At 49.4% G+C, this 22,588-nt stretch overlaps 1 protein-coding gene across 4 annotated transcripts in view; it reads left to right on the plus strand.

Annotated features, from left to right (window-relative positions):
• The first annotated feature begins 795 nt into the window (after positions 1-795).
• LOC115637977 (histo-blood group ABO system transferase 1-like) overlaps positions 796-22,588 on the plus strand; it is a 60,873-nt gene continuing 39,080 nt past the window's right edge. The window contains exon 1 of one of the 4 annotated variants that reach the window (XM_030539571.1): positions 796-863. The gene's annotated coding sequence lies outside the window, so the exon portion shown is untranslated. Of the gene's footprint in view, positions 864-2,479; positions 2,600-3,242; positions 3,375-15,121; positions 15,127-22,588 lie in introns of those variants that run through there. The other 3 variants (XM_030539574.1, XM_030539572.1, XM_030539573.1) reach the window with 3 other exon arrangements.

Raw genomic sequence — 22,588 nt, forward strand, 5'->3', positions numbered from 1 at the left:
CTTCCTCCAGCTGCAGTGCAGAAGTTGATCTCAACCACCCTCGCACCTGGAAGCATGTGATTTCTCCCTGCTGCAGAAGAAGCAAGAAGACTCTCTCCCATTCTCTCAGCAGTTCCTGAGACCTTACCCTTTCCCTCAGGGGTCCCAGCACAACACTCCCTCCTGCTGCAGGCAAATATTTTAACGTGAGCTACACAGAAAAAATCATTACCCAGGAGCAGGTCGAATAGGAGGTGCTCCATTACCTCCACAATCAAAATTCTTTCCAAACCTTCCCAAACCACATGGATTAGGTTGGACATTAGGAAAAAGTTTCTAACTGTCAGGGTAGTTAAACACTGGAATAGATTGCCTAGGGAAGTTGTGGAATCTCCATCTCTGGAGATATTTAAGAGTAGGTTAGATAAATGTCTATTAGGGATGGTCTAGACAGTATTTGGTCCTGCCATGAGGGCAGGGGACTGGACTCGATGACCTCTCGAGGTCCCTTCCAGTCCTAGAGTCTATGAATCTATGAGTCTATGATTTTAGCTAGGGGTACGAGGAATCTGCTTTTACCCACCCCCACAATCTCTGTCATTTGGCCAGGCAGTATACTGGCCTTTGGGACCACACTCTGTTTAACTAGTGAGATCTGGGCCCCTGTAGCCCTCTGCCCAAGTATTCCCTGCTATCAATTTGGACAGCCTTCACATGCTCCATATCTGATGGTGTCAGATGCCACCAGTGTGGTGCTCTGCTCTGTTCAATGTTGATAACAGTCAGCTGCATGCGTGTTCCCTCTGTGTGCTGCCCAGGCTCTGCGCAGATCTCTGACACAGCAGACCCTGAGAGAACCGCCATTGACCACAGACTCCTATAAGGTACAAAACACCCAGCCAGGTTTACTGTCAAACAAAACACTGTCTCCAGCTGATGTCTACACAGTCCTCGGATTAGATGTCTACAGTTCTGCTAGTACATATGTGCTCCTTGACAATGGACACGGCTCAGTCAGTGGCGGGACACTCCACTGCTTCCTAGGCTGGACAAAGATGTCCACTCAGGCTTTTTTATACCCAGGTACAAACAGGTTACACATCATTGAACGCACTGAGGTACAGCCCCTCTCTGCATTAGGCTGTTGCCTTTCTCCTGGTACAGGTTGGTTTGACCAAATAAGTCCAGAGGTGAAAGTAAGCCTGTACAGTCTGTTATGGCGTACCAGCAAGAGCCAGTACACCGTGCTTGATCGCACTGGCTTCTGCAGAGGGGATTTAAAGGGCTCTGGGCTCCCCACCACAGCAGGTAGCCCAAAGGCCCTTAAATCCCATCCGCGGCTCCAGCGGCCGGGCTGGGGGTGGATTTAAAGGGCTCAGAGCTCCCCTGGCTGCGGGAAGCCCAGAGCCCTTTGAATCCCGCCCACGGCTCCAGCAGCCGGAGCTGCGGTGGGGATTTAAAGGGTCCGGAGCTCCGCAGTGGTAGGAGCCCCGGGGGGCTCCTAGCCACCGCTGCAGTTGGGAGCCCCAGGTTGATTTAAAGGCCCTGGGGCTCCCAGCCACAGCCGGTGCCTCAGGGCCTTTAAATCTTGAGAGGCACCGCCTCTTCCGGTTGAGGCCATGCCTCTTCTGGTTGAGGCCACGCCCCCTCAAGACTCCAGCAGTACCGGTAAGTTACTTTCACCCCTGAATAAGTCAATCCCTCATGCTGTTTATCCATCATATTGTCATAGAATCATAGAATCATTGTCCTTTCATATTGCCTATCCATCATATTGTCCTTTTATACTGTCTTTAGGCTGGAGCTGCCTGTTCCTTGTTATCCGTGTGGGAGGTGTTCGTACCCGGCCATTCTGGTGCCATCCTGGCACACATTCTTTTAGCAGCCTTCCTCTTGCCAACTTCTGTGAGCAGGGCCTGCCTCTGGCTCACGGCCTAACTTTGCTTTATGTTAGCAAAGTCTTGACCAGGGATCTCAAACACGTGGCCCGCAGGCCACATGCGGCCCAGGGAGTTCTTTTGTGCTGCCCGCCAAGCTCCCCACACCCCCCTGCCCGCACCCTCTCACCCCCCTGCCTATCCCTTGCGGCCGCGAGCCCCATGCCACTGCCTGAAGAGGCTGGAACTACTGTATGTCCCAGCAGCCCCGGGCAGGGGGTGGGAGGGCGAGTAGAGGGCTTCGTGCTCTTGCAGCTCCCATTGGCCGGGTATGAGGAACCGCAACCAATGGGAGCTTTGCAGAAGGTACCTGGAGGAGCAGTGTTGTGTATTTGGTTGTAATAGAATCTTGTGTTGCCATGGCAATGAGTCGGATTATTAGGGGATAGCCCAGCCTGTGTGGTTGGCTGTTGGTTAGTTCTGTGTATAACAATAAATAGCTGCTCCAAGCTTTACAGCTCTCTCCAAGGTTTACAGCTCACTGTTTACAGTGATTTCTTCCTAAAGCTGCTGCCCCCAAGGATATAACAAGCAGCACATGGTGCCGTTTCCCCCCCACCCCCAGGGATTCCAGCTGCTTCCTGGAGCAGAGAGGAGAGGAGCAGGGCCCGGGGTCAGGGAAGGCAGGCAGGAAGCCTGGCCTGGCCATGATGTGCGGCCCTGTCACCCCAAATCCACTCTAGGTAAGTGGCACCAGGCACACCCTGCACCCCTCCTGCACCCCAACCCCCTGCCCAGAGCCCCCTGCCACACCCTGCACCCCAACCCCCTGCTGCACCCTGCACCCCTCCTGCACCTCAACCCACTGCCCAGAGCCCCCTGCCACACCCTGCACCCCAACCCCCTGCTGCAACCTGCACCCCTCCTGCACCTCAACCCAATGCCCAGAGCCCCTTGTCACACCCTGCACCCCAACCCCCTGCTGTACCCCTCACCCTTCCTCAGGGCCGGTGCAAGGAAGTTTCGTGCCCTAGGCAAAACTTCCACCTTGCACCCCCCACCCAGCTAACCCCGCCCCCCCGATGGCAGCTAACTCAGCCCCCCACCCGGGGAGCCCTCCCGCAGCAGATACCCCCCCACTGCAACAGCTAACTCCTCTCCCTCCTGTCCCCCCACAGCAACTAACCTCCTCCAGGGAGATTCCCCCTGTCCCCCCATGGCAGCTAACCCCGCCTGGGGAGACTTCCCCCCTTTCCACCCCTTCCTGCCACGGCAGCTAACTCTGCCTGGGGAGACTTCCCCCCTCTCCCCGCCACTCACCACGACAGCTAACCCTGCCTGGGGAGACCTCCCCCAGCAGAAGTTAACTCTGCCTGGTACCCGGCCCCAGCTCACCGCGGCTCCGCCTCCTCCACTGAGCACGCGGCGCTGCTCTAATTCTCCTCCCCGCCCAGGCTTGCTGCACTTATTGGAGACTTAGAGCTAGGCTGTGTGCTCAGCGGAGGAGGCAGAGTGGAGGTAAGCTGGGGTGGGGAGCTGTTCCCCTGTGTGCCCCCCCATTACTGCGGGTAGCCCTCCCCGCGCGCCCCCCCACCCAGCTCACCTCCACTCCACCTCCTCGCCTGAGGGGACTTTTAGGCGCCCCCAACCACTAGGTGCCCTAGGCGGCCGCCTAGTTTGCCTAAATGGTTGCACCGGCCCTGCCCTTCCTGCACCCCATACTGCAACTTCCTGCCCTGAGCCACCTGCCGCATCCTGCACCCCAACCCCCTGCTGCACCCCTCACCCTTCCTGCACCCCATACTGCAACCTCCTACCCTGAGCCACCTGCCGCATCCTGCACCCCAACCCTCTGCTGCACTCCTCACCCTTCTTGCACCCCATACTGCAACTTCCTGCCCTGAGCCCCCTGCCGCATCCTGCACCCCAACCCCCTGCTGCACTCCTCACCCTTCCTGCACCCCATACTGCAACTTCCTGCCCTGAGCCCCCTGCCGCACCCTGCATACCTTCTGCGTTCCCTGCCCTGAGCCCCATGCTGCACCCTGCACCCCAACTCCCTGCAGCAACCCTCACCCTCTTGCACCCCACAACCCAATTCCCTGCCCTGGGCCCCTACCGTACCCTGCATACCTCCTGCACCTCAAGTCCCTGCCCTGAGCCCCTGCCACACCCCGTACCCCTCCTGCACCCCCTGAGGGCAGGTAGGAGGCAGAGTTGGGTTGAGGACTTTGGGGAAGGGGTTGGAATGGGGGCAGGAAAGGGACAGGAAGAGGCAGGACCTCATGGAAGGGTGGAGTGGGAGCGGGGCCAGGGGCAGCAAGAGGGGGGTGTCAGTGATGCGGCCCTCGGGCCAATGCACTAGTCCTCATGCGATCCTTGTGATCATTTGAGTTTGAGGCCCCTGGTCTTGAACATTAGTTCAGTTCAGGCCTCAGGCCTCATACTGGGCCTCTAATACCAAAGGTTTATGTCTCAGGGTCTCATCTTACTAAATCCCCCCACTTTTTGTCTTTTTATGGGATGATGTTTACCCATCGTCCCAGAAAAGCATAATGCATGGACTGAAGATAACCCAGTGGGCTAAATATTGTTATGTGGTCACCTCATTTCACCAGCCATACACTCATGCCCCATCTGTTCTTAGTCTGCACATTCCCTCGTACGACTGGTAGACAGATTTTATTATCCAATTCTTTCAAGTCCCTTATGGTGGGCCTGGGAATGTTAGGCCTGGGACCATGACCAAGGAATGTAGTACTGTGATTGAGCCTTAGTGGCACTCCCAAATAATATATATATGAATAATATGGATATGGCATATATATTTGTAGCATATATGGGTATATATGTATGGTATGTATGTGTACCTATGACACCACCCTATGTCTAAGCATAACCATGTCTCTCCAGTCTGGTGTTGTACTCTGACATGTAGACGAGTGCAGCTGGGGCTCGACCCTTTCCGGGGGGAGGAGGGGAGCCACGCCGGCTCACTACATGCTGGTGGGTCCGGGTGGATAGCCCAGCAGTCCTCACGGCAATCGCCTGCCCTGTGGGGGCAGAGGGCTCAGGTCCTTCGGCAGTGCTGAGCAACAATAACAGTTGTTATTGCTGCCCCGCCCAGCTCTAGGCCAGGGCGGGGCAGCAAACACTGAGTCAGGGAGCTCAGGCCCTTGGGCAGGGCTGAGCGACAATCACAGTTAAGGCCCAGCCCTTGGTCAGGGCGCACCAGCAAGCACTGAGTCAAGAAGCTCAGGCCCTTGGGCAGGGCTAAGCAACAGTAACAGTTTAAGGCCCGACCCTTGGGCAGGATGAGGCAACAAACACTAAGTCAGAAAGCTCAGGCCCTGGGGCAGGGCTGAGCAACAACAGCCATTCTAATAGGCTTTGGCCTCCTCAGGCCAGGGAGAGAGGGAGTCTGCCACCCAGAGGTTGGGTGGCAGGGGGGATGCAGGCCCTCCCACTTCACTGCGTCCCAGCCCAGGCCCTAGCAGCAGCTGAAGATCCGCTGCTTAGTCAGTGGGGATTCTGGCCGCAACACACTGACATAGGCTCAGGTAATGCTGCAGCCAGACTGGGGTCGGCTGCCCCGGGCTCCTTCCGTACTCCCCCTCGGGACCTACTGGGTCCTGACATCAGCCTCTGCAGGGTCCAGGAGCATGGGCTCGTTGCTGCCGGGGCTGGGCGGTAGGGCCGGCAACTCCTCCGGATAGTCAGCCCAGGGCAGCTCCGGGGGCTCCTCTGGGTAGCAGGCGCGGGGAAACTCCGGCGGCTCCTCCGGGTAGTAGGTGCGGGGAAGCTCCGGCGGCTCCTCTGGATAGGCAGGCGCGGGGAAGCTCCGGCGGCTCCTCTGGATAGCAGGTGCGGGGAAGCTCCGGCGGCTCCTCCGGGTAGCGGGAGTGGGAAGGCTCCAGCAACTCCTCGAAGTAGCAGGCCTGGGGGAGCTCAGGCCAGCCTGGGCAGCTGCCCTGTGTCACAGGAAAGCAGCAAAGAATCCTGTGGCACCTTATAGACTAACAGACGTTTTGGAGCATGAGCTTTCGTGGGTGAATACCCACTTCCTCAGATGCATGTAATGGAAATATCCAGGGGCAGGTATATATATGTGTGCTAGCAAGCAAGCTAGAGATAACGAGGTCAGTTCAATCAGGGAGGATGAGGCCCTGTTCTAGCAGTTGAGGTGTGAAAACCAAGAGAGGAGAAACTGGTTCTGTAATTGGCAAGCTATTCACAGTCTTTGTTCAATCCTGAGCTGATGGTGTCAAATTTGCAGATGAACTGAAGCTCAGCAGTTTCTCTTTGAAGTCTGGTCCTGAAGTTTTTTTGCTGCAGGATGGCCACCTTAAGGTCTGCTATAGTGTGGCCAGGGAGGTTGAAGTGCTCTCCTACAGGTTTTTGTATATTGCCATTCCTAATGTCTGATTTGTGTCCATTTATCCTTTTCCGTAGAGACTGTCCAGTTTGGCCGATGTACATAGCAGAGGGGCATTGCTGGCATATGATGGCGTATATTACATTGGTGGATGTGCAGGTGAATGAACCAGTGATGGTGTGGCTGATCTGGTTAGGTCCTGTGATGGTGTCGCTGGTGTAGATATGTGGGCAGAGTTGGCATCGAGGTTTGTTGCATGGATTGGTTCCTGAGCTAGAGTTATTATGCTGTGGTGTGCAGTTACTGGTGAGAATATGTTTCAGGTTGGCTGGTTGTCTGTGGGCAAGGATTGGCCTGCCACCCAAGGCCTGTGAAAGTGTGGGATCATTGTCCAGGATGGGTTGTAGATCCTTGATGATGCGTTGGAGGGGTTTTAGCTGGGGGCTGTATGTGATGGCCAGTGGAGTCCTGTTGGTTTCTCTCTTGGGTTTGTCTTGCAGTAGGAGGCTTCTAGGTACACGTCTGGCTCTGTTGATCTGTTTCCTTATTTCCTCATGCAGGTATTGTAGTTTAGAGAATGCTTGGTGGAGATTTTGTAGGTGTTGATCTCTGTCTGAGGGGTTAGAGCAGATGCGGTTGTACCTCAGTGCTTGGCTGTAGACAATGGATCGTGTGATGTGCCCAGGATGGAAGCTGGAGGCATGAAGGTAGGCATAGCGGTCGGTGGGTTTTCGATATAGGGTGTTGTTAATGTGACCATCACTTATTTGCACCGTGGTGTCAAGAAAGTGGACCTCCTGTGTAGATTGGTCCAGGCTGAGGTTGATGGTGGGGTGGAAGCTGTTGAAATCATGGTGGAATTTTTCCAGAGTCTCCTTCCCATGGGTCCAGATGATGAAGATGTCATCAATGTAGCGTAGATAGAGAAGGGGTGTGAGTGGACGAGAGCTGAGGAAGCGTTGTTCCAGGTCGGCCATGAAGATATTGGCATATTGTGGGGCCATGCAGGTGCCCATAGCAGTGCCACTGATCTGGAGATATATATTGTCATCAAATTTGAAATAGTTGTGTGTAAGTATAAAGGCACAGAGCTCAGCAGCCAGTTGTGCTGTGGCATCATCAGGGATAGTGTTCCTGACAGCTTGTATTCCATCTGTGTGTGGGATGTTTGTGTAGAGAGCCTCTACATCCATGGTGGCTAGGATGGTGTTTTCTGGGAGGTCACAGGGGATTCCCAGTCTCAAGCTCCCTGAGAGAGATCTGCTCGCTCCGGCAGCTGGGGCCTGACTGAGCTCTGAGGGCCGGCCTTTATAGTTCCGGGTCACCGCCTGACCCTTTGGGGGGCGGGCTGAGAGCTCACTAGCTCCGCCCACTCTGGTCTCCGGCTGGGATCTCCCTCCTCTGGTGCAGAGGGGAGCCACGCCGCCTCACTACAGACTCTTTTACTTTGGTGACACAGATAGAGACACACTCCTATTATGGCAATAGCAGTTATCACCTGTATCATCATTAGTAGTAGGCTGAGTGTTTTGAAACACTGGAACAGGCATTGTTATAGTTTGTTCCACAGTATTATATATATGAGAAGTAAAACAGAAATTTGGAGTAGTGACACTACAAATGAGGCTTTTATATATATAAATGTCTTGTAATTAGTTACCACCCAGTTCTGTGTATTCATGTTATGGGTCACCCTTACTGCTGGTTGTCACCGTCTGGTAAGTTTTGCTGGGCAGGAAACAGGAATGTCTAGCTTTTGTGTTCCATGGATTGCATTGTCCCATGATATACCAGTAGTTGACATAGATCCAACTGTTTTTATGGACGTTGTTTTCCAGATAACTTACTGAATGGACAGTAACCAATTTATCAAATATTGCTGTGTCAGGATGTAGTATTGGTATCCAGACACATAGCAAGATTGTTTTGAATAACATATGTCTTAGTTAGGATGCAGTGTCAGTAACCCAAATTACGATGAGTGCTAACACGGAATTTGTTCACCAATTTCTTTATCAATTTGTAACTTAATTTCTTTATCAATTTGTTTTTTTCTTTGCCTTCATGTTGTTTGCTGCCATTAATTTGTTGATTTTTACCTGTCTGTTGGTTAAACAGTTTCGCAAATTTATGCACATTGTAAATGTTAAAGCAGCAAAGAATCCTGTGGCACCTTATAGACTAACAGATGTATTGGAGCATGAGCTTTCGTGGGTGAATTCCCACTTTCGTCGGATGCATGTAGTGGAAATTTCCAGAGGCAGGTATAAGTATGCAAGCAAGAATCAGGCTAGAGATAACGAGGTTAGTTCAATCAGGGAAGATGAGGCCCTCTTCTAGTAGTTGAGGTGGGAACACCAGGGAGGAGAAACTGCTTTTGTAGTTAGCTAGCCATTCACAGTCTTTGTTTAATCCTGAGCTGATGGTGTCAGATTTGCAGATGAACTGAAAGCTCAGCAGTTTCTCTTTGAAGTCTGGTCTTGAAGTTTTTTTGCTGCAGGATGTATACCTTTAAATCTGCTATTGTGCGTCCAGTGAGATTGAAGTGTTCTCCTACAGATTTTTGTATATTGCTATTCCTAATACCTGATTTGTGTCCATTAATCCTTCTCTGTAGGAACTGTCCAGTTTGGCCAATGTACATAGCAGAGGGGCATTGCTGGCATATGATGGCGTATATTACATTGGTGGACAATGTACAGGTGAATGAACCGGTGATGGTGTGGCTGATCTGGTTAGGTCCTGTGATAGTGTCGCTGGTGTAGATATGTGGGCAGAGCTGGCATCGAGATCTGTTGCATGGATTTGGTTCCTGAGTGAGAGTTACTATGGTGCTGTGTATAGTTACTGGTGAGAATATGCTTCAGGTTGGCAGGTTGTATGTGGGCGAGGACTGGCCTGTCACCCAAGGCCTGTGAAAGTGAGGGATCGTTGTCAAGGATGGGTTGTAGATCCCTGATGATGCTTTGGAGGGGTTTTAGCTGGAGACTGTATGTGATGGCCAGTGGAGTCCTGTGGGTTTCTTTCTTGGGCTTGTCTTGCAGTAGGAGGCTTCTTGGTACACATCTGGCGCTGGTGATCCGTTTCCTTATTTCCTCATGCGGGTATTATAGTTTTGAGAATGCTTGGTGAAGATTTTGTAGGTGTTGATCTCTGTCTGAGTGGTTAGAGCAGATGCGGTTGTACTTCAGTGCTTGGGTATAGACAATGGATCATGTGGCGTGTCTGGGATGGGAGCTGGAGTCATGAAGGTAGGCATAGCGGTCAGTGGGTTTTTGGTTTAGGGTGGTGTTAACGTGAACATCACTTATTTGCACCATGGTGTCTAGAAAGTGGACCTCCCGTGTAGATTGGTCCAGGCTGAGGTTGATGGTGGGGTGGAAGCTGTTGAAATCGTAGTGGAATATTTCCAGAGTCTCCTTCCCATGGGTCCAGATGATGAAAATGTCATCAATGTAGCGTAGGTAGAAAAGGGGCATGAGTGGACAAGAGCTAAGGAAGCGTTTTTCCAGATCAGCCATAAACATGTTGGCATATTGTGGGGCGATGCGGGTGCTCGTAGCGGTGCCACTGGTCTGGAGGTATATATCGTCACCAAATTTGAAATAGTTGTGTGTGAGGATAAAGTCACAGAGCTCAGCAACCACTTGTGCTGTGGCATAATCAGGGATACTGTTTCTGACAGCTTGTATTCCATCTGTGTGTGGGATGTTTGTGTAGAGAGCCTCTACATCCATGGTGGCTAGGATGGTGTTTTCTGGAAGTTCACCAAGGCATTGTAGTTTTTTCAGGAAATTAGTGGTGTCACGAAGATAGCTGGGAGTGCTGGTACAGCAATAATACAATACAGCAATAGTACAATGATAGTATAGTAGTACTGCAATAATACAGTTGTTTTTACACAGTAACCAAGTTGAAATTAAATGACAGTTTATCCTGGTCCAGCTAGTGGTTTTTAGCTGATTGTTAAATTAATTGTCCATATCTGGTAGATAGAGGTGTATTTGACCAGTCTCTTGTTTATGCAGCACTTCAATTTTCTTTTCTTGATTCTTGGGGGTTTCTTCACTGTAGACAAATATCTTCTGGTGTCTTTGTGGTGTGATATCTTCTAGTGTCTTTGTTCTCAAGTTAGTTAATATAATAACGTTTTTGTTTGTTTGTTTTTACATTTCTCTTGTTTTTAGTAACCCAAATTTAATACACAGATGAATTTAGTGTTTACAATGCAAAAGGGACCAAGTCTTTTAAACACAAGCTATAGTTTTGCAATTGTTGTACAGACATTCATTTTCACTTACGGTGCATTACTAATATTTTATACTGAATGTAATGCTTAACAGCTAAAATAGATGCTTACAGTCTTCCATGGGCAGGTGTATTGCTTTCCTTTGTTGAACACTTTGTTTCAGGAAAAGAATTAGGAACATAATTTTAACAAGCTTTTTAGAGTTACTTTGCTTGTGATACCAACTTCACTCTTGTTAACTGTTTAGAAGCACAAACTGTAACAACCACTGCTTCCTATTAACATAACAAAAGAAAACCATGTAAAATTAAACTAACTATAAAATTAAACCAAAATAAATTTTAAATATAGGTCCATGCAAATACTTTGAGAGTATTAAATTTTCATGATGCTTTTGTTATGTTTGGGAGCCAAAGGTGGAAACCTGTTGAAATTGTTTGGTTAGCACTATGCATAAGTTGTTGTTTTTAAACATTTTTGCTATCACATTCTTATAAGTGCAAACAAGTTTAGAAGTGCAAACAATTTAAAAAAAAAAAAACAACAAACAAGTTCATAAAAACCCAAACAAGAAATTGACATTTTGTTAATATTATCTGTACCTTAATGTTGAGGTTTTCCGTTACATTTTTTCTTTGAATAAAAAATTAAAGAAAACTTAAAAAACAAAACAAAACTGTGATTATTAAAAGAAAATTATTTTTGTTTGCAATTTCATTATTTGTTGAGGCAGAAATATATGTACATATATTTATAACTGAGACCTTGTTGAACTTTGAAAAAAAAGTTATTAATAATATTATGATGGTTATACCACAACCATAATATTAAAATAGTATGGTACCACATATACATATATTTTAAAAGAGTATAAAATTGACTTTTGTTGCAACAAAATAAATATAATAAAAAATAGTCATGTAACACACACAACATACAACACAGGACAATGCACATGACGTAAAGGACAAACTTACAATTCAAAACAAATGACATCAGAATTCTATTCATAACTATAGAAAATAAGGCAAACAAAAACAAAACATTGAAAGGGTTAAACATTTGAATAAACAAGTTATTACCTTATTTAAAACTTTTAACAAACATACTTTTAAAATATATTAATATTTGCCAAATGTATTGTATTAATTTGGTAACAAGGAATTTTGCATTCCATTATATTTAACATTACTTTAAAACTCTGCTATATGGAAAAAAGAAAAGCCCATCTTTCAAATATTAGTTAGTGGTTAGAATTAGAAGCAGAGTGTGAATTTCTGTTGCTTGGCAGCCATATCTTCAGGAAAGTTAGGAATAATTCCAGCTGTTGCGTTCCTGAAGGTTAAAATAATTAATTTACTGGATTTATTTAAAGTAACGTTTTTACCTTATCTCCTTTTTGTTTCTTGTTTTGTTCTGTTTTCAATTGCTTTATCTTTTGGAGATTTCTGTAAAAACTATAACTTTTAACTTTTAAACAAAGAGAGAGCAGAAGTGAAGAGAGGTCGGGGAAAAGGGGTGGGGGGGCAAAGAGCAACCTAGGAAGGTAGCAAGATCTGAGCCATGAGAGATTAACTGCATCAAGATATTTGAAAGTACGGCCAGCAGCGGCGAGTTTAGCAAACTGAGAAGGCATATAAAAGAAAAAACTTAACTGGTATACAAAAATATTTGAGAAAGAAGGTTATATTTTTAGATATGAGCACCAAGTATGGTTCCGTGGGTCAAAGCAGTTGGAAACCTGCACAGTTGAGACTGTGCCCCTGGTTTTTATCCTGGCTTTGAGAGGAGAGTGGGGGTTATTACCTGCTCTTGTAAAACCTGAATTTGTTCCCCCAGCATCTGTTGCTTTTGTTTGCATGCCAAATAGATGGTGGGAGTGCCCTTTTTTGCTGCAGTTAACTGTTTTGGGGCAACTCCCTGCGTTAATGCATCAATTCTAGTTGTTAACCTGCTTAATTTCAGTTTTTACTTTGAAATTCCTTTTTATTCACTCCCCTGCAATCAAGTCGCAGCTCCTGTCTCCGAATGTGCTCTGTGAACTGTTCCATATTTTCCTTCAATTCCATGACAGTATTGTGTGCTACTTTTTCCATCTGTGCGCTTACTTGTCCCATTCTGACAGGCACCAGTCTAGGTCACGGTTTAGGTTGTACCAGAACCTGGCTTTTATCATAAGGTGGTGGTTGCACTGCAGAGGACCCTGTTACAGCTTTTAATTTTACTAGGGCCACCTTTTTCCATTCTGTCCCCATTCTTCGGGCAAAAGGGAGCTACCTGAAACCTGCTGTTGATCGCAAATATTTATAACTGGGGATGGCACATGTATTTTTTGTAGCCTTGCAGCTGTTTCCAATGTTTTAATTTGTTTCTGTGCTGGTTGTCTCTGGGCTGCTCGCCATCCTGCAGGGGGGGTGGGAGCATTCCAGGGCTTTGTATCTCCTTTTGATTATTTTAACTCCTTCTTTGTTACTGCTATTGCCCCACCAATTTTGTGCATGCTGTAATAGCCATCGTTATAATTTGCAATAGTTTACATTTTACGACTGCAGTCTCTGCGCTAGCCTTACAGATTACATTACATGTTTTTCCCCATTATATTTTTAAAACTCTGTGAGGATTTGCAGGGAAGGGTTAAGGGGATTCCCTAGCTCGTGGTTTTCTGTCATGTTAGATCACGATTCCTACAGCGGACAGCTCGCTTACTCACCAGATCAGCGGTCGAGGTCACCAATGTTATCAGACGCCATCGGTGTGGTGCTCTGCTCTGTTTAATGTTGATAAGAGTCGGCTGCGTGCATGTTCCCTCTGTGTGCTGCCCCGGCTCTGCACAGATTGCCAACACAGCAGACCACAGGAGAACCCCCAATGACCAAAGACTCCGATAAGGCACGAAGCACTTGGCCAGGTTTATTGTCAAATGAAACACAGCCTCTAGCTCCCCAGATCAGATGTCTACAGTTCTGCTAGTACATATGTGCTCCCTGACAATGGACCAGGTCAGTCAGTGGCGGGACACTCCACTGCCCCCTAGGCTAGACAAAGACGTCCACTCAGACGTTCTTATACCCAGGTATAAACAGGTTACACATCATTGAACACACTGAGGTACAGCCCCCATATGCATTATGGTGTTGCCTTTCTCCTGGTACAGGTTGGTTTGACCAAATAAGTCTATCCATCATGCTGTCTATCAATCATATTGTCCTTTTTTATTGCCTATCCATCATATTGTCCTTTTATACTGTCTTTAGGCTGGGTTTGCCTGTTCCTTGTTATCCGTGTGGGATGTGTTCTTACACAGCCATTCTGGTGCCATCCTGGCACACGTTCTTTTAGCAGCCTTCCTCTTGCCAACTTCTGTGAGCAGGGCCTGCCTCTGGCTCACGGCCTAACTTTGCTTTATGTTTGCAATGTCTTGACCATTACTTCAGGCCTCAGACCGGGCCTCTGATACCAAAGGTTTATGTCTCAGGGCCTCATCTTACTACATCTGGTTCTGCAGAGGCTAACCTCACAGAACCAAGATGATAGGTTGCAATTGTTTGCGAGGGGGGCAGAGGCGTTCTGTGTTGAGGAAAGCAAAACTAATGTGAGCTATTGTTGCCCACTTCCTCCTAGCACGGGACATTTATTCTTCAGGTGATCAGTGGAATTACACTGATAGCACCTTCAGGGCTCTTCTACGTTTACAGGAGATTTGGGATGGGGGTTAGAGGAATGTTTTGGGGTAGGTGAATGTTTAGGCCTCCAACCCCCTTCTCTCATCCCAGGGGCAAAATGGGATTCTCCCTTCCCAACAGTTTTAAACCCCTCTTTCTGTGGCCTGCCCTCAATTGACGCCTGATTGCTAAAAAAGCCATTTCGTCAGAGATGAAACTATCCAGTACGGTCCAGTATGGCGTACCAGCAAGAGCCTGTACGCCGTGCCAGACTGGACCGGCTTCTCCGGTGGTGATTCAAAGGGCCCCAGGGCTCCAGCCACTGTGGGGAGCCCTGGGCCCTTTAAAGCACTGCCAGAGCTCCTGCAGCCGGGGTCGGGCGGGGATTTAAAGGACACGGTGCTCCGGGCGCTGCAGGCGACCATATCACCACATGGAGATTTCCCGGGTCGGGAATTGGAGGAGATGGTCTGGCTGGGCTCTGCTTGCTAATTCACCTCCTGCTCCTGGTGAGTGGTCACATGGGACATTTCATTTGCTTCCCAAAAGCCCTTTGAGCCCCATCTGAACTGCCCGCTGGGCACAGCTTACATCTCCCTCGAATAAATCTTTGCAAAGAGCCACGGGCAGATCTCCACGCAGGGGCAGGTTTCAACTTGCAACCTCCATACCATGGCCCCCACCATACCAGGAGCAATGCCCGGGTTTCCTCCTCAACGCCCAGCCCAGCAATGCTGAGAAAAGCTTGGGGACATAAGAGAAGCTGGTTTGAGGGGGCGGGGAAGGGGGGAGGTGCTGCAGCTCAGGCACTGCCAGACCCAGTGTCTCCAGGAGATGTGCCAAGATTCCAGGCAATGGGGATTCAAAAGCTGCTCTGAAGCAGAGCTAGCACCTACCCCAGCCCCATAGGCAGCGATCTGGCTGGGTAGTCAGCTACCCCTTCCTCCAGGGACCCCAGCAGCTGAACTCACAGGGAGGCAGACTGTATCTCAATCCAGCTGCCCCGGCCCCTGGGCTCAGCACCCCACAAGCCCAGCACTGCTTTGGGTCCTGGATTCGGCCGGGGGCACAGCTCTGGTCTCGGTGAAGCTGGTTTAGCAGAAAGTGCCAGTCTCCTGCACCCATGGCTCTCCCAGTGCCAATCCCTCTGGGGGGAGGGAATTAGGTGTCTCAGTGGCCTGGGGATGCCCCGAGCAGCTGGTACTCTCCTTGCCTCCAAGGATGGGCGCACACACACACACACCCAGCCCTACTGCTACGTAACCCGTTTCCCAGACTCCTCTGCATCTCACCCTCAAAATCCAGTCTAAGTTTCGGGATCCAGTGGAACCTGAGGCTGGGCACCAAGACTCCTGAGTTCTATCCCAGCTATGGGATGGGAGTGGGGTCTAGTGGTTAGAACTGGGGGGGCTGGGAGCCAGGACTCCTGGGTTCTATCCTAGCTCAGAGATGGAAGTGGGGTGTATTGGTTAGAGCAAGGGGGCTGGAAGCCAGGAGTCTTGGGTTCTATCCCCAGATCTGGGAGGAAAGTGGGGTCTACTGGTTAGAGAAGGGTGGGCTGGGAGCCAGGACTCCTGGGTTCTATACTGCCCCAGGGAGGGGTGGAGGTATAGTGGTTAGAGTGGAGGGCATCTCCCTTCCAGCCTCTGTGCCATGACTGAATCCCACCCCCAATCTGCAATGTGAAGAGGGGAGTCCTGGAAAGACATGCCCTAACCCTAGTAGGGAAGTGGCCAAGAACTATCACTCCCAGCATTCCTCACAGCATGCCCTGGGTGGGCTAGGCTGGCCATTAACCCTTTGTTCACCGCAGTCCAGAGGGGAAGGGTTTGGACATGGAGAAGAACTGTGAGTAGCGACTTTCCTGAACTGCTATCATCTCTCTGCACACACACAGAGCTCTCCGTAATCTGCATTTACATGGAGTTCAGGCCACTTAGCAGCAGGTTATCTCTTTGCAGGATGCTGAAGTGTGCTGAACAAAACCTGGCCACAGCAGAAAATGCACTGTTAAGGATGCCCGCATCATCATAACTCTGCCCTCATTCCGTGACTTTTCATGAACACAGATAATGCAGTGCTCCGCCACCAGCCCCGCTGTGGCTGAAATGCACAATGCTCTTCTCTTCCTTTCCCAGCCCCCTCACACCCCCAGGAGTCCTGGGACATGGTGAAGGGACCAAAAGCTTGCCCACCCACCCCCCTTCCGGGCCCCTGGAGGGGGCCATCACACTGGGGGTTATGTGGCTGCAGTCCAGGTGGTGAGCAGCCCCACACTAGCAGGTGGCAGCAGTTGTTGGAGAGATGAGGATGGTAAATTACCTGAAAACCTGGCCTTGCATGGGGACTTCAGGACCCTTCGGCAGACAGGCTGAGAGGAAAGGGCACTGGGGGGAGGGGCAGAGAGGAGTGAAAGGGCTCCCTTGATCACGGCACACACATGTAAGGGGCAGGGAGAGGGCTTTGTCCCACCTAGGGGCTGGACCCCTCAGATCTGGGCACACGCACAGGAGAAGAGAGCATGTGGGGCTGACAGTTGCCCCTGCACCTGTTCTCTCCAGTGTTCCACCCCCCAACACTTCCGACCCCAACCCCTCTTCCCTCCTCTGCCTCCCATCCCTGTTTATCCTCCTCCCTATAGCCCCCCTCTCCTCGCTGCAGCCCCAAATCCCTCTCCTCCTGTTCCCCGCCAATGCCCCTCCCCAGGAACCATTCACAGAGTGATTTTTCCCCAAATACTTTGGGGAGTGTGGGGGGCAGGGAGTGTTGGGGTGCAGCAGCATAGCTGGGAGTATAGAGGTGGGGGATGCAGGGGCAGGGCTGGGGGTACAGGGCTGAGCTGGGGGTACAGGGCTGGGGGGTGCAGGGGCAGAGCTGAGAGTTTAGGGATGGGGGATGCAGGAGATTTGGGTGCTTGAGGAGAGCTGGAGTACACTGGCGGGGCTGGAGGTGAAGCTACGATGCAGGGTTGGGGTGCATAGAGAGAGCTGGTGGTATAGGGTCTGAGGGTGCATGGGGAGAGCTGGGGTACACTGGCAGGGCTGGAATACAGAGGGGCTGGTGTGCAGGCACAGATCAGGGGTACAGGGATGGGGGATGCAGGGGCAGGCAGATCTGGGGGTGCAGGGCTGGGGGTACAGGGATGGGGTGCAGGAGATTGGGGTGCATGGGGAGAGCTGGGAGCACACTGGCAGGGCTGAGGGTACAGGGATGGGGGTACAGGAGATTGGGGTGCACGGGGAGAGCTGGGGGCACATTGGCAGGGCTGGGAGTAAAGGGATAGGGTGCAGGAGATTGGGGTGCATCGGGAGAGCTGGGGGTGCGGTGCATCGGGAGAGCTGGGGGTGCAATGGTAGGGCTGGAGTACAGGGCTGGGGGTATAGGGATGGGGTGCAGGAGATTGGGGTGCATGGGGAAAGATGGGGGTGCAGAACCATACACTCTCCCCCCTCTCCATCCCCCTCCCAGCGCAGAGGCGGGGAGGCCCCGCAGGGCATGTCGAGAATTGCAGTCCCGCGCAGGGCATGCTGGGAGTGGTAGTCCAGCCCAGGGACACTGGATCCAAGCGGGCTCCTGGCGGAGCATGGCGCCCCCTGCGGTAAGAGCTGGGCAGGGCCAGCGCTGGAGGTAGTGGGGGGCTTTGGCTGCTGGGCTTGGAACCCAGGAGTCCGGCCCCCTTCCCCAGCCACTAGACCCCCCACCCAGGTGGGGCTCGGAACCCAGGAGGCTCCCAGCCCCCCAACGCCCGCCTCCAAGATACTAGTCCTCACTCCCCTCCCAGCTCTATACTTGGAACCCAGCAGTCTGGGTTCCCTCCCCCGCTTCGCTTTCCTCCTAGAACTGGACTAGAACCCAGGAGTCCGGGCTGCCTTGTTGGCAGAGATTGAGGAGGGGGAAGGGTTTCATCCTTTGAGGTGGTCAGTGCATTTGAGGGCAAGGTTCCTGAAGACTCAGAGTTTGTGGAAGAGGTGAGGACTAAGGGCAGAGCTCTCTCCATGTCTCAGTCCTGCAGCGGGTAAGGCCTGCATCTGCCTCACAGGACTCTAGGATGGCTCAGATGGCCCTTCCTTCCCTTGTAATCCCCATCCCGTTTCCTTCTCCCTCTTCTCGTCTCACTTTGAGTAATCGGTTTGCTCCTCTCATCTGGGCAGAGGAAACTGTGGGCCAGGAAGCAACTAAAGCGGTTATGGATGCTGTGGGCTGGTTTGACTCTGTTTTTAGTGACTTAATGTGTATATTGCCTGATATGATGATGATGATGTCCAGCATGTGAAGAATTTCAATTAAAAAAAAATCAGCATGGAGGCAGCTGATTAGTCACAGGCAGTACTGGACCCATCTCTCCTAAGGGGCCAATTACCCAATGACAAGCCAATGTAGTTAGGTTTGGAAGCAGCAGTATTTTATTGGCAAATGTCAGTAAACATCAATTTCATCACACGCACACCAATTGATAAAACAATATTTTCATCGATGATAATTAAAATGTGCAGCTAGGCAAAGTAAAGAAAATGCTCCTTGAGAACTAGAGTTTGATTAACGAATAGTTACTTTGTGTATCTTGTCATACGGTGTTGACAGCTTGTGTTTTAATGGATATAAAGCTTTAATTTTTTGAATTGCACCATCAACTGTCATTAAATAATTATTGTCTGTCCCCTATTATCTCTCAAACATACTGTGATGGGTTGGATCACAGAGACTCCTTTGAGAACTGCCAACTGATGTGCCAAGACTACTTCTGCCCCTGCTATCCCTGCCATCCTGGGACTCCAGCACCCTGTCTTGCTGAGCCAGACATGCCCATCTGCTCCAACACAGACCCACGGTCTGAACCACGTGCCCCAAAGCTGCTGACTTAAATGAAAGCAGCTGACAGAAGTGTTCCTGTCTTTAACAGTCAGATGCCCAACTTCCAGTGGAGTCTAAACCCCAAATAAATCCATTTTACCCTGTATAAAGCTTATACAAGGCAAACTCATAAAAAAGGAGAGCAGCAGAATATGGACCCTGGATTTCAGAAAAGCAGACTTTGACTCCCTCAGGGAGCTGATGGGCAGGATCCCCTGGGGAAAATAACATAAGGGGGAAAGGAGTCCAGGAGAGCTGGCTCTATTTTAAAGAATCCTTATTTAGGTTGCAGGAAAAAAAAATCCCGATGTGTGGGAAGAATAGTAAATATGGCAGGCGACCAGCTTGGCTTAACAGTGAAATCCTTGCTGATCTTAAACGCAAAAAAGAAGCTTACAAAAAGTGGAAGATTGGACAAATGACCAGGGAGGAATATAAAACTATTGCTCAGGCATACAGGAGTGAAATCAGGAAGGCCAAATCACACTTGGAGTTGCAGCTAGCAAGAGATGTTAAGAGTAACAAGAAGGGTTTCTTCAGGTATGTTAGCAACAAGAAGAAAATCAAGGAAAGGGATGGCCCCTTACTGAATGAGGGAGGCAACCTAGTGACAGAGGATATGGAAAAAGCTAATGGACTCAATGCTTTTTTTGCCTCTGTCTTCACAAACAAGGTCAGCTCCCAGACTGCTACACTGGGCAGCACAGCATGAGGAGAAGGTGACCAGCCCTCTTTGGATAAAGAAGTGGTTCCGGACTATTTAGAAAAACTGGACGAGCACAAGTCTATGGGGCCAGATGCGCTGCATCCAAGGGTGCTAAAGACATTGGCGGATGTGATTGCAGAGCCATTGGCCATTATCTTTGAAAACTCATGGCGAACGGGGGAGGTCCCAGATGACTGGAAAAAGGCTAATATAGTGCTCATCTTTAAAAAAGGGAAGAAGGAGGATCCAGAGAACTACAAGCCAGTCAGCCTCACCTCAGTCCTTGGAAATATCATGGAGCAGGTCCTCAAGGAATCAATTCTGAAGCACTTAGAGGAGAAGAAAGTGATCAGGAACAGTCAGCATGGATTCACCAAGGGCAAGTCATACCTGACTAACCTAATTCCTTTCTATGAGGAGATAACTGGCACTGTGGACGAAGGGAAAGCAGTGGATGTATTATTCCTTGACTTTAGCAAAGCTTTTGATACGGTCTCCGACAGACTCATAGACTCATAGACTCTAGGACTGGAAGTGACCTCGAGAGGTCATCGAGTCCAGTCCCCTGCCCTCATGGCAGGACCAAATACTGTCTAGACCATCCCTGATAGACATTTATCTAACCTACTCTTAAATATCTCCAGCGATGGAGATTCCACAACTTCCCTAGGCAATCTATTCCAGTGTTTAACTACCCTGACAGTTAGGAACTTTTTCCTAATGTCCAACCTAAATCTCCCTTGCTGCAGTTTAAGTCCATTGCTTCTTGTTCTACCATTGCAGGCCAAGGTGAACAAGTTTTCTCCCTCCTCCTGATGACACCCTTTTAGATACCTGAAAACTGCTATCAGGTCCCCTCTCAGTCTTCTCTTTTCCAAACTAAACAATCCCAATTCCTTCAGCCTTCCTTCATAGGTCATGTTCACAAGACCTTTAATCATTCTTGTTGCTCTTCTCTGGACCCTCTCCAATTTCTCCGCATCTTTCTTGAAATGCGGTGCCCAGAACTGGACACAATACTCCAGTTGAGGCCTAACCAGCGCAGAGTAAAGCGGAAGAATGACTTCTCGTGTCTTGTTTACAACACACCTGTTAATGCATCCCAGAATCATGTTTGCTTTTTTTGCAACAGTATCACACTGTTCACTCATATTAAGCTTGTGGTCCACTATGACCCCTAGATCTCTTTCTGCCCTACTCCTTCCTAGACAGTCTCTTCCCATTCTGTATGTGTGAAACTGATTGTTCCTTCCTAAGTGGAGCACTTTGCATTTATCTTTATTGAACTTCATCCTGTTTACCTCAGACCATTTCTCCAATTTGTCCAGATCATTTTGAATTTTGACCCTGTCCTCCAGAGCAGTTGCAATCCCTCCCAGTTTGGTATCGTCCGCAAACTTAATAAGCGTACTTTCTATGCCAACATCTAAATCGTTGATGAAGATATTGAACAGAACCGGTCCCAAAACAGACCCCTGCGGAACCCCACTTGTTATACCTTTCCAGCAGGATTGGGAGCCATTAACAACTACTCTCTGAGTACGGTTATCCAGCCAGTTATGCACCCACCTTATAGTAGCCCTATCTAAATTGTACTTTCCTAGCTTATCTATAAGAATATCATGCGAAACTGTATCAAATGCCTTACTAAAGTCTAGGTATATCACATCCACCACTTCTCCCTTATCCACAAGGCTCGTTATCCTATCAAAGAACGCTATCAGATTAGTTTGACATGATTTGTTCTTTACAAATCCATGCTGGCTATTCCCTATCACCTTACCACCTTCCAAGTGTTTGTAGATGATTTCTTTGATTACCTGCTCCATTATCTTCCCTGGCACAGAAGTTAAACTAACTGGTCTGTAGTTTCCTGGATTGTTTTTATTTCCCTTTTTATAGATGGGCACTATATTTGCCCCCTTCCAGTCTTCTGGAATCTCCCCCGTCTCCCATGATTTCTCAAAGATAATAGCTAGAGGCTCAGATACCTCCTCTATTAACTCCTTGAGTATTCTAGGATGCATTTCATCAGGCCCTGGTGACTTGCAGGCATCTAACTTTTCTAAGTGATTTTTTACTTGCTCTTTCCTTATTTTCTCTTCTAAACCTACCTTCTTCCCGTAAGCATTCACTATACTAGACATTCCTTCAGTATTCTTGCCAGCAAGTTAAAGAAGTATGGGCTGGATGATTGGACTATAAGGTGGAGAGAAAGCTGGCTAGATCGTCGGGCTCAACAAGTAGTGATCAATGGCTCCATGTCTAGTTGGCAGCCGGTTTCAAGGGGAGTGCCCCAAGGGTCGGTCCTGGGGCCGGTTTTGTTCAATATCTTCATTAATCATCTGGTGGATGGTGTGGACTGCACTCTCATCAGGTTTGCAGATGACACTAAACTGGGAGGAGTGGTAGATACGCTGGAGAGTAGGGATAGGATACGGAGGGACCTAGACAAATTAGAGGACTGGGCCAATAGAAACCTGATGACATTCAAGAAGGACAAGTGCAGAGTCCTGCCTAGGACGGAAGAATCCCATTCACTGTTATAGACTCAGGACAGAATGGCTAGGAAGCCATTCTGCAGAAAAGGACCTAGGGGTTACAGTGGACGAGAAGCTGGATATGAGTCAACAGTGTGCTCTTGTTGCCAAGAAGGCTAAGAGCATTATAGGCTGTATAAGTAGGGGCATTGCCAGCAGATCGAGGAATGTGATCATTCTCCTCTATTCAACATTGATGAGGACTCATCTGGAGTATTGCGTCTAGTTTTGGGCCCCACACTACAAGAAGGATGTGGGAAAATTGGAAAAGAGTTCAGCAGAGGTCAACAAAAATGATTAGGGGGCTGGAGCACATGACTTATGAGAGGTTGAGGGAGCTGGGATTGTT

This window comes from Gopherus evgoodei, chromosome 21 (assembly GCF_007399415.2).
Source record: "Gopherus evgoodei ecotype Sinaloan lineage chromosome 21, rGopEvg1_v1.p, whole genome shotgun sequence".
Classification (NCBI taxonomy): domain Eukaryota; kingdom Metazoa; phylum Chordata; order Testudines; family Testudinidae; genus Gopherus; species Gopherus evgoodei.